Consider the following 14,383-nt stretch of genomic DNA (forward strand, 5'->3'; position numbering starts at 1 on the left):
CTTGGGTTTCTCTGCTTGAACTAGTCCAATTTTTTATTCTGATTCAACCCGTTTTGCCACTCCTAGGAGATAGTCAAAAAGGAGAAAAGATTAGAAAATTCAAGGTCGCTAAGAAAGCGATCAAGTCTTCTTTTAATATTACCCTTACTCCAAGTAAATGGAGGGTTTGAAAAGTCTAAATCTTTTAAATCACAATTATAAATACAATTAACAAATTCATGAGAATCCAAAGAAAAAGTTAGAAGAACTCTCGTGTCATTTCGGGATAAGGTGAAGTTGAAGTGCTTGTTTGGGCGCCATTAAATCGATAAAAAAAGATCTTTTTTCATTTTTATTTTTTAGTGTGTTTGACAAATTTTTAATAGTAAAAATAAAAGCACTAAAAAATTAAAAAAAATATCTTTTTTGAAAAACTACAATTTACATTTTTCTTAAAAGATCTTTTTTCTTTAGAAAAAGAATAAATAACCATTTTTAACCATGAATGATTTGGATACTGATAAAACTGACTATGAAAAATTGAAACTAAAATTATATCCATATAAAATAAGTTTTGTCTGACAAAAATAACTAATTATTAACTTTTTGTTCATAATTCCGTAAAATACCCCTAACCTTTCATCTTCTTTTATCTCTATATCCAACCCCTAACCCTATCAATTTAACCCCTTCCTCTTCCTCTACCCTCCAACCTTCTCTGCCGTCACAATCCCTTTCACGACCTCCATCCCCTCACCCTCCCTTCTCTGTCGATTATCACTAACTCCAACACCACCACCGCTTCATTTCCTTTCCCACTCCTCCCCTCCAACCACTTCCTCCACCGCCATTGAAGATCTCCTCAGCTCCTCCAGAGAGAAAAAAAATTTTCAAATTGGAAACCCCGTCGTACCTAATATATATGTATTATCCATCATAAATAATTATTTCACTTTCAAATTGGAATCCTGTTACAAAAAATTGAAGTACAAGTAGAATTAAAATTTCTATATTAGTTTTTAGTCTAACACATTATTTGATCAGAATTCAAAAGTGAGAAAGAAACTAATAACATTCTTCTCATCAAACGCATTATTAACACGCAGATTAGTTTCTCCAGCAGCGGCGGCAATGATGAAGACAAAAATCTATTCATGCCAAGACGTATGTGCTGCGGTACTAGGGCAAAGCCATTCAAAACACGCTTCCAAAGCCATCCTTCCCCACCTCCAAGGCCTCACCACTAACCGTCATCCAAGCTGCTAAGTACTCCAAACTCGCCGCCACCAACGCCCTCACCACGCGCCTCCCTGAGTTCTGTTCCTCCGCGCACCTTCTTTGCCTCCCGGACATCAAGCCCAATCTCTCCAAGTGAGACAAGAGCTAAAGCTTCACCGGCTATGAAGACGGCCATAACTTCACCAACTACGACAGCGACGAAGCCGAAAGCGTTAACGACTTCAAGAACTACCCCAACAGCTTTGGCAACCCTGTGTTTATCGAGTTCCGCTCCTATAGCCGCAATTTCAGCGGCAAAAACGAGACCTTCACAAGCTACGGTGGAGGCAACAGTAACTTCAAACAATGCTTCAACACCTACAGCAAGCTTTCCGGAGGCGGCACCGGCGAATTCACCCAATATGGAACCAACACAAACGACTCAACCCTCCGGTTCTTGTCGTACAGCGAGAAAACAAGTGGAAGGCAAGAACACTGGGAGTGCGATAGAATCATCGACACTGGGATTTTCAATTTGAAAAGTTTTTTCTCTCTGAAGGACCTGATGAGGGTCTTCAATGCAGTGGAAGAAGTGATTAAAAGGGAGGGTGGGGAAGGGAATGGAGCAATGGTGGTGTTGGAGTTGGTGATGGTCTCCGGGAAAGGGAGGGTAAGGGGGATGGAAGGGATGGTGGTGGTGGAAGGGGATTGTGATGGCGGAGAAGATTGGAGGGTAAAGACCGAGGAGGAGGGAACTGGGTTAAATTGATAGGGTTTGGGATTGGATTTAGAGATAGAGGAAGATGAAAGGCTAGGGGTATTTACGGAATTATGAACAAAAATTTAAAATTAGTTATTTTTGTCAGACAAAACTTATCTTATATAGGTATAACTTTAGTTTTAATTTTTCATGGTCAGTTTTGTCAGTATCCGAATCTTTCATGGTCAGAAATGACTATTTATTCTTATAAAAAAAATATTTTTCACATAATAAATGAAAAAAAAAATACTTTTATCTTATTTTATCGAACGATAATTGATAGATAAAAAAACCTTTAAGATATCCAAATATAAAATCCCTTTTACTTTTGTAAAAAATCTTTTAAAAAAATATTAAAAAAAAATCTTTTTCAAAAATGGCACCCAAACGAGTTCGAAATCCCCTCCTAAGCATCGCGATCCATTAGTTATCCTTGCCATGTCTTTCAAATTACTCCAAAGGTCATTTCGGTTTCCCATTGTAGGACTACCATAAACCGCAGTAAAATGCCAAGGTCGGTCATTTTTCCATTTGACTTCCATATGTATGAATTGTTTGTGAACAATGATGGATGTGACGTTTCAAAGGTCTTTCATCTATAAACACCAAATGTCTCCCGAAAAACCTTCACTTCACTAATACACCAAAAATCAAAACCGATTCCTTTAGGTAGCGTTTGTTTTGAGGTACTGAGACAGAGACTGAGAGACTGTGACTCAGTATCGTGTTTGTTAGTTCAGAGACTGGTACTAAAATTTCTGTCTCTGTCTCTAAAATTTCAGTATTTCAGTACCTCCAAAAAGTAGGGACACAGGGGACTGGAATTTTTAGAGATGGAGACTGAAACTTTAATAACATTTTATACCTAAAATACTTTCATTTCAATTAATTAATTCCAATTTTACCCTTTGTGCAAATTAAATTAGAGTTTCATTCTTGTTTCAATTCATGTCTCCCATTTTGCACCAAACAGAATACTGAGATTTATTTCAATCCCTGTCTCTTAGTCTCTGTCTCTCAGTCTCAGTCTTTCCGTCTCTGTCTCTCCACCAAACGCTACCTTAATGATGGATTTGGCCTTTGATTTGGGTTTCAAGAAGAACCCAGAACTTAGTTTTATACTTAATCATAATATCTTTGACAATAGAATTGAAGTCTTTAGCAAAGGCTTCGACAATTTCAAACAATGATTTTCATTATTAAAGCATAAAGGAAATAAATAAAAAACATCATAGAGAAAAAGAACTCCCTGTTCTAAGGAAAATTATGCTTCCATAGGTTGTACAATCGAATCATCCTGGGCATCGTTTTCACTTTGGGAACCCGCCTTTAAACCTTTCATGTCTCCTCTATTATGATCTAGACTAGCAGTAGCACCTTTTGGCTCAAGTGGTTTATCTTTGAACTTGCCACTATTGTTCTCTTGGATGCTTCCTCCCATGATCTTAGTTATAAGAGAGATTGCCAGAGGATCCAAAGAGCCATCTGTAGGGATGAAATTTCTTTGTTAGTGATTCTTATAAATTTTCTTGCCAAGCCTATGGAATTGATTCCAATAAGCTTGATGACTGTCATCCTTTTTTATCCTATTTCCCTGGTTATCTATTACTTGATCCGAGTTGTTGGCTTCTTGGTGTTGCTGCGAAGTTCTGCCCGACTTGGGTTGTGCTAAGCTTTGTTTCTTGCTTGTTTTAATATTCTTTGCTTTGGTATTGTTGTTTGGCACTTTGAGTCTTGGTGGGGCTTTGTTGATCCTCTGTTGATTTTCTGGCTTCTCATGAAACCGGCTTACTCTAGCATTAATTTCTTTTCTTTGATCTTGGCTAGCAAGGCTCGGTTGTTCCCCCTCTTCATTGGTATCCACACTTTTCTGATTTTTTTTCATCCCGTCTTAGAGCCTCAAAACGGGTAGAAAAATTTCCTTCCTTATTATTTGCGATATGATTCTCTAATCCTTGCTTGTTTCTCCTTTGGGGTTTTTTCCCACCATCCAAGGTCCAAATGGACTCATCCCGAATCTTTAATGGAATTGCCAAAATTTATAGCAGCAACAGCAAAAGCAATACCAACAACAACAGCAACACCATCACTACCACCACCACTACCACCAACAACAACAATAACAACAAAATCTTGTTCCACTAGGTGGGTCGACTACATGAATCAAACGACGCTATTGAACTCTATCATGTATCATGTCTACAGAGAGACCGTTTACATGTAGATCTCGTTTGATCACCTCATAGATAGTCTTCTTAGGTCTTCCTCTGCCTTTCACTCCTTATCCATCTTCCATCTCATCCACCCTCCTAACTGGGTGTTCTGTTGGTCTTCTTCTCACATATCCAAACCACCCGAGGCAATTCTACCATTTTTTCACAATGGGTGTTACTCCAACTTTCTCCCTTATATCTTCGTTCCTTATTTTATCCAATCGCGTATGACCACTCATCCATCTCAATATCTTCATCTTTGCCACAGTTAGCTTATGTTCGTGTTCCCCTTTGGCCGCCCAACACTTCATACCATAAAGCATAGCCGGTCTTATACAGTGCGATATAATTTACCTTTAAGTTTGAAATGCACTATTTTTTCACATATAAAACCAACGCCATTTTGATCAACCTGCTTGGATCCTATGATTTACATCCTGTTCAATCTCTACATTATCCTGAATGATGTATCCAAGATACTTAAAACTTTTAACTTTTCGTAGGATGTTTTCTCCAATCTTCACCTCTATATTGGGGTTTTCCCTCCTCAGATTGAACTTACATTGTATATATTCCGTCTTGCTACAGTTTATGCGCATACCATACACTTCTAGAGCTTCTCTTCATAAGTCCAACTTCTTTTTTATGTCTTCCCTTGACTCTCTCATAATGACGATATCATGGGCAAAAAACATGCACATGGCACAGGCTCTTGGATGTGCTCTATGAGTACTTCCAAGACTAATGTGAAAAGGTATGGACATAAGAATGATCCTTGGTGTAATTCTATACCAATAGAAAATTCCTCTGTCACACCACCTTGAGTCTTCACACTAGTTGTGGCCCCATCATACATGTCTTTAATTGCACGAATATATGCGCTCCTTACTCTCTTCTTTTCTAAAACCTTCCATAAGACTAGGGCTGGGCATGGTTTGGATTTTTATAAATCCAAACTGGATCCATTTCAGAACCAGTTTTATGGTTCATGAAACCAAACCAGAACTGGATTGAAGAGAGAAACCGGTTTTAAACCGGTTTGGAAAAACAAAAACCGGTTTTAAACCGATTTTAGAATTTAAATCCAGTTTTATTTATAAACCGGTTTTAAATCCAATTTTACATATAAAACCGGTTTTTAATCCAGTTTTACATATAAAACCGGTTTTAAATCCATTTTCTTAAAATCCAAATCTAAAATCCGGTTTTTTTTTTTTATAAAATCCAATTTTAAAACCAGATTTTTTAACTAAAAATTCAGTTTTAAAACCAATAAAACTTCAACATGATTCATAAACTAATGCATGTTCATATATCTTGCAAGACAGCAGCAGTGTTTAAATAAAAAATTCATATAAATTGAGAGTTATGTACTCAAGAATCTACTGCTGCAGAATCAGAATTCAGTTTCTTTCTGCACAAGGCACCATTTTTCAAAAGGGGAAGCGTTATTTATAACTCATAAATTTCTTTAGGGATATGCAGCCTAGTATATCTAAATTTAAAACATTATTAATGATCAAATTTAAAACTCATTTGCATAATCCAAATTCAAGCTTAAATCAGAACACAAAAGTAAAGACAATAAATAAATTGTTTTGTACAAAATCTAAGAAAAAAACCAAAAAACAGCCACATTTTTCTATCACATCACAATACAAAATAAAGTTTTACAATTCAGGAATATGTTACTTCTAAGAGCGTTATATCTTGCCAACATTCATAATAACTGGACATATTTTTCTCAAATACATGAAATAGTAGTGCAATTTGCAATGCAAATATATCTAAGCAAAAACTTCTAAGAGAATATTTAATTTCTTTCTTAGCTTACAGCTTCAGGATTTCTAAATAAGTAAATATTTAATTTCTTTAACTTCAAAGACTATTCCTTGCAATCTATGTTCTATGCAAAGATTTTAGAGCCTCCTCTAATGAATTTCTTCTCACATCTACATAAAGTTCACATCCTCCTTCAGTTAAGAAGAATAAAGGGTATGTACTTTGCAAAGTAAACATGTACTTCTTTAAAAATAATTTTGTGATCTGCTCCAGCAGCCAGCCAATCTTTTTGATACATCATCAACATGATTTAGATAGAGAAATGAAAGAACTTCAAAAAAGCTAGAACTTCTGACAACATCTTTCACGGATAGTAAAATAATCTTCAAGGTTCAATTATATTTTTAAAGCAAACACAAATAAATAAAAAAAATAATGAACAACAACAAAAGGCAAAACTACAAAAGCATATATATAGATAAAATCACATATTCAAAAGATCAATTAAACATTCGCCATAACATAATCAAGCACAAATCCAGCAACACAAACTCAACCAATACAGCTTCATAATTTTAGTTTATATATCATATGATTGAGCTTCTAACTACCCTAACCCTTATTCTTAGTAGCTGATTTCTCTTAGTATAATTCTCTTGGTCTTAAATCACAAAGAACCTGGAAATCCATTGTTAACCATTACTAAAAATTTTGCAATTTGCATCCATATATTTCTGTTTAGCTTTGGCAGGGAATAAAATACTGCTAAAAATCAACTATCAACTATAAACTATTCCCTAATAAAATCATACTTGCATCCCTTCCCCAGTAAACAAACAATGAACTTTGATGTGTTGTATCCTCAGCAATAAACCATTAGCAAAGTGAAATATCATATGCTTTAACAGTATGCTAGAACTAGAAACCTGGTGCAATGTCTCAACAACAGAGTAGCATGATGAATGAACAGAAACAAAATTCAAAGCTAATTAAAAAATTTAAACACAAGGCAAAGCAAATACCTGGTGCTTGGTGAGCCTCTGCGAATGGCTCTAGTCTTCTTACTTCTTAGGGTGGAGATCAAGAGCTTGACGTGTACTTCTTCTTCTTATAAACTTCCCTCAAGATAGCCTTCTACATCTAAGAAATCACCGTCAACACTTGACCAAAGGACAACCACACAACCTTGCTGCAAAAAAAAAAAAAAAAAAAAACCCCAAAATAAAAATGGCATTAACACAAACACTTGATAGGCATAACAGCATAAGCAATCAAACCTTGTTCAGTTTTTCAAATTGATGGAATGGAACAGAACAGAAAAGAACATGGAAGCACCTTTGGCAATTTCAACTATATAATCACAAATGTAGTAAATCCCTATCTACCACTCAATTCATTTTCTCAGATAATAGATTCACTCTGTGGTTCTTCTCTGTTGCTTCACAACATTTCAATCTACCAAATTAATTACTTAATGGTAAACCTATCTAACCTTGAGGGTACCCAGAGAACGGAGAAGAACAGAGCTGGGTCACGGCGAGAAAAGGCGGACGGCGGAACCGCGGATGGCGGAACAGAGCAGTGGTGCGACGCGCTTGTGGTGGTGGTGGCAGCTACGAAACTGCAGTGCCAGTTGCCTGCTCCGGTGCGGCGGTGCTGGCTGGCGGCTGCGGGCGAAGGAGAAAAGGATTCGTGAATCATGACGGTGCTCTGGATCGGGATTTTGAGAATCAAAAGTTAAGAATTAGGGTTTTGTGAGATTTGGATTTTAATCTGGATCTGGATCCAGATCCGGATTAAAACCGTTTAAATGGATTGGACTTAAAACCAAATTATAAAATAAATTTGGTTTGGTTTGGATTTTTTTTTTGTTTAAAACTGGTTTTTTTTAAAGGTTTGGTTTGGATTTGGTTTAAAATCCAAATTTTGGATTTTTTTTTGCCCACCCCTAGATGCTATACCCACGTTCAAGAACAATTTAGAGTCCGATGCTGTTGTTTCGAAGGAGCTTAAGACGTCCTATAAGGACAGATTGCTAGATGATGGGCTTGGAAAGCTGAATCTTAAACAAATTGTTGAGATGGTGGTTAAAGATTCCGATAAAGAGCTTATGAATCACGGAGAAAAGAACCAAACTCCCTTCAATCCAAATACAATCCTAGACGTCTCACTTGAGGAATATGATGAATGGTGTAGACTTGGAAACAAGCTCTTATAATTAAATCTTTCGAAAAGAAGTTTAACCTACTGACCATGGAAAAATGGATTAGTAGGAGATGGACTAGGAAGGAAGTTGTCCGCGTTATGGATCTTGATGAAATTTTGTCTGGTTTGGTTCTTTAACCAAGAAGGTTACACGCATGCATTCTTCAAAGGTCCATGGATCATTGCAAATCACTACATGTTAGTCTAGAGATGGAAGCCATTGCTTACCCCACAGGAGATTGAAGTACAGAAGGTTGTAGTATGGGTTAAGATCCCTAATTTTCTGGTGAAATTATATAATAAGTACTTCCTTCGAAATGTGGGTAAAACGATAGTCACAAAGCTAAGGGTGGACGAACTTACTTTCATACACTTTAGAGAAAAATTTGCACACATTTGCGTGGAAGTTGACCTAAGGAAAAAGTTGGTTCCTTCATTTTCAGCATTGGGAAAAGAATTCAGATTGGAGTATGGAGGACTCCATCAAATTTGTTTCCATTGTGGGAGATATGAACACAAAGTGGATGGGTGCCCGAAGATGCTTAGTGATGCAATGGAAATGTGCTGTCAAAGATGGTTATGGGTTGCCAAAACCACCAAGAGGGAGGTGGGGGATTGTTGACCAGAATAATCCCAAACAGGAAATTTTGGCAAACCAAAACGAGAAAGATTTGATTGGAACAAAATCTTTGGGAGAGAAATTAAAGGAGGGAGTCGTTGCAATGACAAGGGAAGATTATGTAATTAATTCTGATGCTGTAAATTATGGCAATTCCGCCATAAGACCGAAACGATATACCTGTTAAGAAGGATGACGGAGAGGTATTATAGTAATAAACGGGATCTATATATGGTGTTTATTAATTTGGAAAAAGCGTACGATATGGTGCCAAAGGAGGTCTTATGTAGGGGTGGGCAAAAAAAATCCAAAATTTGGATTTTAAACCAAATCCAAACCAAACCTTTAAAAAAAAAAACCAGTTTTAAACAAAAAAAAAAAATCCAAACCAAACCAAATTTATTTTATAATTTGGTTTTAAGTCCAATCCATTTAAACGGTTTTAATCCGGATCCGGATCCAGATTAAAATCCAAATCTCACAAAACCTTAATTCTTAACTTTTGATTCTCAAAATCCCGATCCAGAGCACCGTCATGATTCACGAATCCTTTTCTCCTTCGCCCGCAGCCGCCAGCCGGCACCGCCGCACCGGAGCAGGCAACTGGCACTGCAGTTTCGTAGCTGCCACCACCACCACAAGCGCGTCGCGCCACTGCTCTGTTCCGCCATCCGCGGTTCCGCCGTCCGCCTTTTCTCGCCGTGACCCAGCTCTGTTCTTCTCCGTTCTCTGGGTACCCTCAAGGTTAGATAGGTTTACCATTAAGTAATTAATTTGGTAGATTGAAATGTTGTGAAGCAACAGAGAAGAACCACAGAGTAAATCTATCATCTGAGAAAATGAATTGAGTGGTAGATATGGATTTACTACATTTGTGATTATATAGTTGAAATTGCCAAAGGTGCTTCCATGTTCTTTTCTGTTCTGTTCCATTCCATCAATTTGAAAAACTGAACAAGGTTTGATTGCTTATGCTGTTATGCATATCAAGTGTTTGTGTTAATGCCACTTTTCTATGGTTTTCTTTATTATTTTTTTATTTTCCCATTTTTATAGGATTATGATGATTTATCTTTTTATATTTCTAATAGCCCCATTTTAGTGCTTGGGGAAAACATATGAAGCTTTACTATGAAATAGTAGACATTCGGTTGTATGCATGCTTTCTGTAAAAATTAGCTTTTCTAGTGCACAAATGATTTAGTGATCTGTAACTAATTATTCATATTGCATTTGCAGCTAACATTGTACTAGGATCTGGATCACTTATCGGGCGTATTCTATCTTTACCTTCTACTGCTCTAAATGTGCCAAACAATAGGATGCATCCTCTTTCTCTTAGCTCTCTGCAGGTATGTGTAGTGTTATTGTATTTTGAATTATCATGTACTTATCGTTTTGTAAATCAAGTGATCAAGACCTTGATCCTTTGGCAAATAGATTCAAATGCTTTTGCTTTTGAATATTCTCTCTAAACCCCACATATTTTGGAATCCTAGGTGAAAATTCAATTGATAAGCTATGAATTTAACAGACTTTTTTTTATCATGCCTTTGAAGGCGTGGCACGCCAACTCTAACCCAACGCTTGTGCGAACTACTTGAGGACCTAGGCGTGGCACGCCAGGCTTGAAGGAGTCACACCAACATGGGTGTGCCACTTGAACACCAAGGCGTGGCACGCGAGTACAAGTTTTCAAAGGAGGAGGTGAAGGTCCAAAGACTTGGGCGTGCCACTTGGTATCGAAGGCATGGCACGCCAGCTATAATCTTTGACTTGGGCGTGCCACTTGAGTCTCAGGCGTGGCATGCCAGCTATAATCTTTGACTTAGGTGTGCCACTTGTTGTCGAAGGCATCGCACGCCAGTTTCAGCAACCAAAGAAGAAGAAGACTGGGCGTGCCACTTGAATGCTGGGCGTGGCACGCCACCTGCTGGGCGTGGCTAGGGGTGGGCAAAAAAATCCAAAATTTGGATTTTAAACCAAATCCAAACCAAACCATTAAAAAAAAACTAATTTTAAAAAAAAAAAAATCCAAACCAAACCAAATTTATTTTATAATTTGGTTTTAAATCCAATCCATTTAAATGGTTTTAAATCTGGATCCAGATCCAGATCCAGATTAAAATCCAAATCTCAAAAACACCCTAATTCTTCATTTCTGATTTGGTGAACTACCGTCATGATTCACGAATCCTTTTCTCCTTCGCCCGCAGCCGCCAGCCGGCACCGCCGCACCGGAGCAGGCAACTGGCACTGCAGTTTCGTAGCTGCCACCACCACCACAAGCGCGTCGTGCCACTGCTCTGTTCCGCCATCCGCGGTTCCGCCGTCCGCCTTTTCTCGCCGTGACCCAGCTCTGTTCTTCTCCGTTCTCTGGGTACCCTCAAGGTTAGATAGGTTTACCATTAAGTAATTAATTTGGTAGATTGAAATGTTGTGAAGCAACAGAGAAGAACCACAGAGTAAATCTATCATCTGAGAAAATGAATTGAGTGGTAGATATGGATTTACTACATTTGTGATTATATAGTTGAAATTGCCAAAGGTGCTTCCATGTTCTTTTCTGCTCTGTTCCATTCCATCAATTTGAAAAACTGAACAAGGTTTGATTGCTTATGCTGCTATGCATATCAAGTGTTTGTGTTAATGCCATTTTTATTTTGGGGTTTTTTTTTTGCAGCAAGGTTGTGTGGTTGTCCTTTGGTCAAGTGTTGACGGTGATTTCTCAGAAGTAGAAGGCTATCTTGAGGGAAGTTTATAAGAAGAAGAAGTACACGTCAAGCTCTTGATCTCCACCCTAAGAAGTAAGAAGACCAGAGCCATTCACAAAGGCTCACCAAGCACCAGGTATTTGCCTTGCCTTGTGTTTAAATTTTTTAATTAGCTTTGAATTTTGTTCCTGTTCATTCATCATGCTACTCTGTTGTTGAGACATTGCACCAGGTTTCTAGTTCTAGCATACTGTTAAAGCATAGGATATTTCACTTTGCTAATGGTTTATTGCTGAGGATACAACACATCAAAGTTCATTGTTTGTTTACTGGGGAAGGGAAGCAAGTATGATTTTATTAGGGAATAGTTTATAGTTGATAGTTGATTTTTAGCAGTATTTTATTCCCTGCCAAAGCTAAACAGAAATATATGAATGCAAATTGCAAAATTTTTAGTAATGGTTAACAATGGATTTCCAGGTTCTTTGTGATTTAAGACCAAGAGAATTATACTAAGAGAAATCAGCTACTAAGAATAAGGGTTAGGGTAGTTAGAAGCTCAATCATATGATATATAAACTGAAATGATGAAGTTGTATTGGTTGAGTTTGTGTTGCTGGATTTGTGCTTATTATGTTATGGCAAATGTTTAATTGATCTTCTGAATATGTGATTTTATCTATATATATGCTTTTGTAGTTTTGCCTTTTGTTGTTGTTCATTATTTTTTTATTTATTTGTGTTTGCTTTAAAAATATAATTAAACCTTGAAGATTATTTTACTATCCGTGAAAGATGTTGTCACAAGTTCTAGCTTTTTTGAAGTTCTTTCATTTCTCTATCCAAATCATGTTGATGATATATCAAAAAGATTGGCTGGCTGCTGGAGCAGATCACAAAATTATTTTTAAAGAAGTACATGTTTACTTTGCAAAGCACATACCCTTCATTCTTCTTAACTGAAGGAGGATGTGAACTTTATGTAAATGTGAGAAGAAATTCATTAGAGGAGGCTCTAAAATCTTTGCATAGAACATAGATTGCAAGGAATAGTCTTCGAAGTCAAAGAAATTAAATATTTACTTATTTAGAAATCCTGAAGCTGTAAGCTAAGAAAGAAATTAAATATTCTCTTAGAAGTTTTTGCTTAGATATATTTGCATTGCAAATTGCACTACTATTTCATGTATTTGAGAAAAATATGTCCAGTTATTATGAATGTTGGCAAGATATAACGCTCTTAGAAGTAACATATTCCTGAATTGTAAAACTTTATTTTGTATTGTGATGTGATAGAAAAATGTGGCTGTTGTTTGGTTTTTTTTCTTAGATTTTGTACAAAACAATTTATTTATTGTCTTTACTTTTGTGTTCTGATGCAAGCTTGAATTTGGATTATGCAGATGAGTTTTAAATTTGATCATTAATAATGTTTTAAATTTAGATATACTAGGCTGCATATCCCTAAAGAAATTTATGAGTTATAAATAACGCTTCCTCTTTTGAAAAATGGTGCCTTGTGCAGAAAGAAACTGAATTCTGATTCTGCAGCAGTAGATTCTTGAGTACATAACTCTCAATTTATATGAATTTTTTATTTAAACACTGCTGCTGTCTTGCGAGATATATGAACATGCATTAGTTTAGGAATCATGTTGAAGTTTTATTGGTTTTCAAAAATTGGTTTTAAAACTGAATTTTTGGTTAAAAAATTTGGTTTTAAAACTGGATTTTATAAAAAAAAACCGGATTTTAGATTTGGACTTTTTAAAAAACCGAATTTTAGATTTGGATTAAAAAAAATGGATTTAAAATCGGTTTTATATGTAAAACTGGATTAAAAACCGGTTTTATATGTAAAACTGGATTAAAAACCGATTTTATATGTAAAACTGGATTTAAAACCGGTTTATAAATAAAACCGGATTTAAATTCTAAAACCGGTTTAAAACCGATTTTTGTTTTTCCAAATCGGTTTAAAACCGATTTTTCTCTTCAATCCAGTTCTGGTTTGGTTTTATGAACCATAAAACTAGTTCTGAAATGGATCCAGTTTGGATTTATAAAAATCCAAACCATGCCCACCCTAATAGCATCACCCATCGTTACCTCCGCTATTTCTACTTTTTGAGTTTCTTCTTCCATCAGTTCTTCTCCATTGCCTAGAACCTCAATTTTTACTTTCTTCGTACTCCTTGCCACCAAATCTTCCTCTTCTGGTGACCATTTCCAAGTGTCAATAGTGATTGTTTTCGAGTTCATACAAACAGGGCAAGAGAGAAAACAAAAAATATAAATTTAAGCTCTCAGTATTATAAAAAATTAATTACTTTTAATAATGTGACAATACACAGTTGAATATGTGTATAAAACTTTTTAATAACAGTGATAAAAATTAAATTCTTAAATTTTAACTATTTCTTTTTTCCCAAAGCATTGTGAAATTCTAAAATTAAGACACTTTCTTTTATTAGGATATGATCTTTTTCTTATTTGGTTGCAAAATCCAATGTCTTTATTTTGTGCTTTTTTCTATTATTACAATTACAATAAAAAATAAAAAACATGACTTGAATTAATCACTACATAATTTAATGCTTTTATTGGCAAGTAAATAATTAATATTCTATGACATTGACAGTGTCCCAGGCATAGAACAATTTTTTTTTCCCTTTTGGAGTGGCTTTGCATAAAACATTTATCCTTTGTTTTTGGGAACAATTCATAGAAGTAGTTTCCATGTGTTTCTAAACTAGAGGCTCCAGAATTGTTGGCCACTCCGTCCAAAAGGATAAAAAGAAAAAGAATTGTTCCCTCCTTTCCCCCTTCCCCCTTTTTTCTCTTCTTTTCGCCCAAAGAAAGGTTAGCCAACATATGATTGAACATGCCCGAA

General features: G+C 36.1%; 1 long non-coding RNA gene across 1 annotated transcript; it reads right to left on the reverse strand.

Moving 5' to 3' along the window:
- On the reverse strand, positions 3,841–9,135 carry LOC110264916. The gene is made up of 3 exons (XR_002351267.1): positions 7,445–9,135; positions 6,975–7,141; positions 3,841–6,630 (listed from the first exon to the last, which is right to left on the reverse strand). It is a non-coding gene; the product is annotated as an uncharacterized LOC110264916 (long non-coding RNA).

Source organism: Arachis ipaensis, chromosome B07 (assembly GCF_000816755.2).
Source record: "Arachis ipaensis cultivar K30076 chromosome B07, Araip1.1, whole genome shotgun sequence".
NCBI classification, from domain to species: Eukaryota; Viridiplantae; Streptophyta; class Magnoliopsida; order Fabales; family Fabaceae; genus Arachis; species Arachis ipaensis.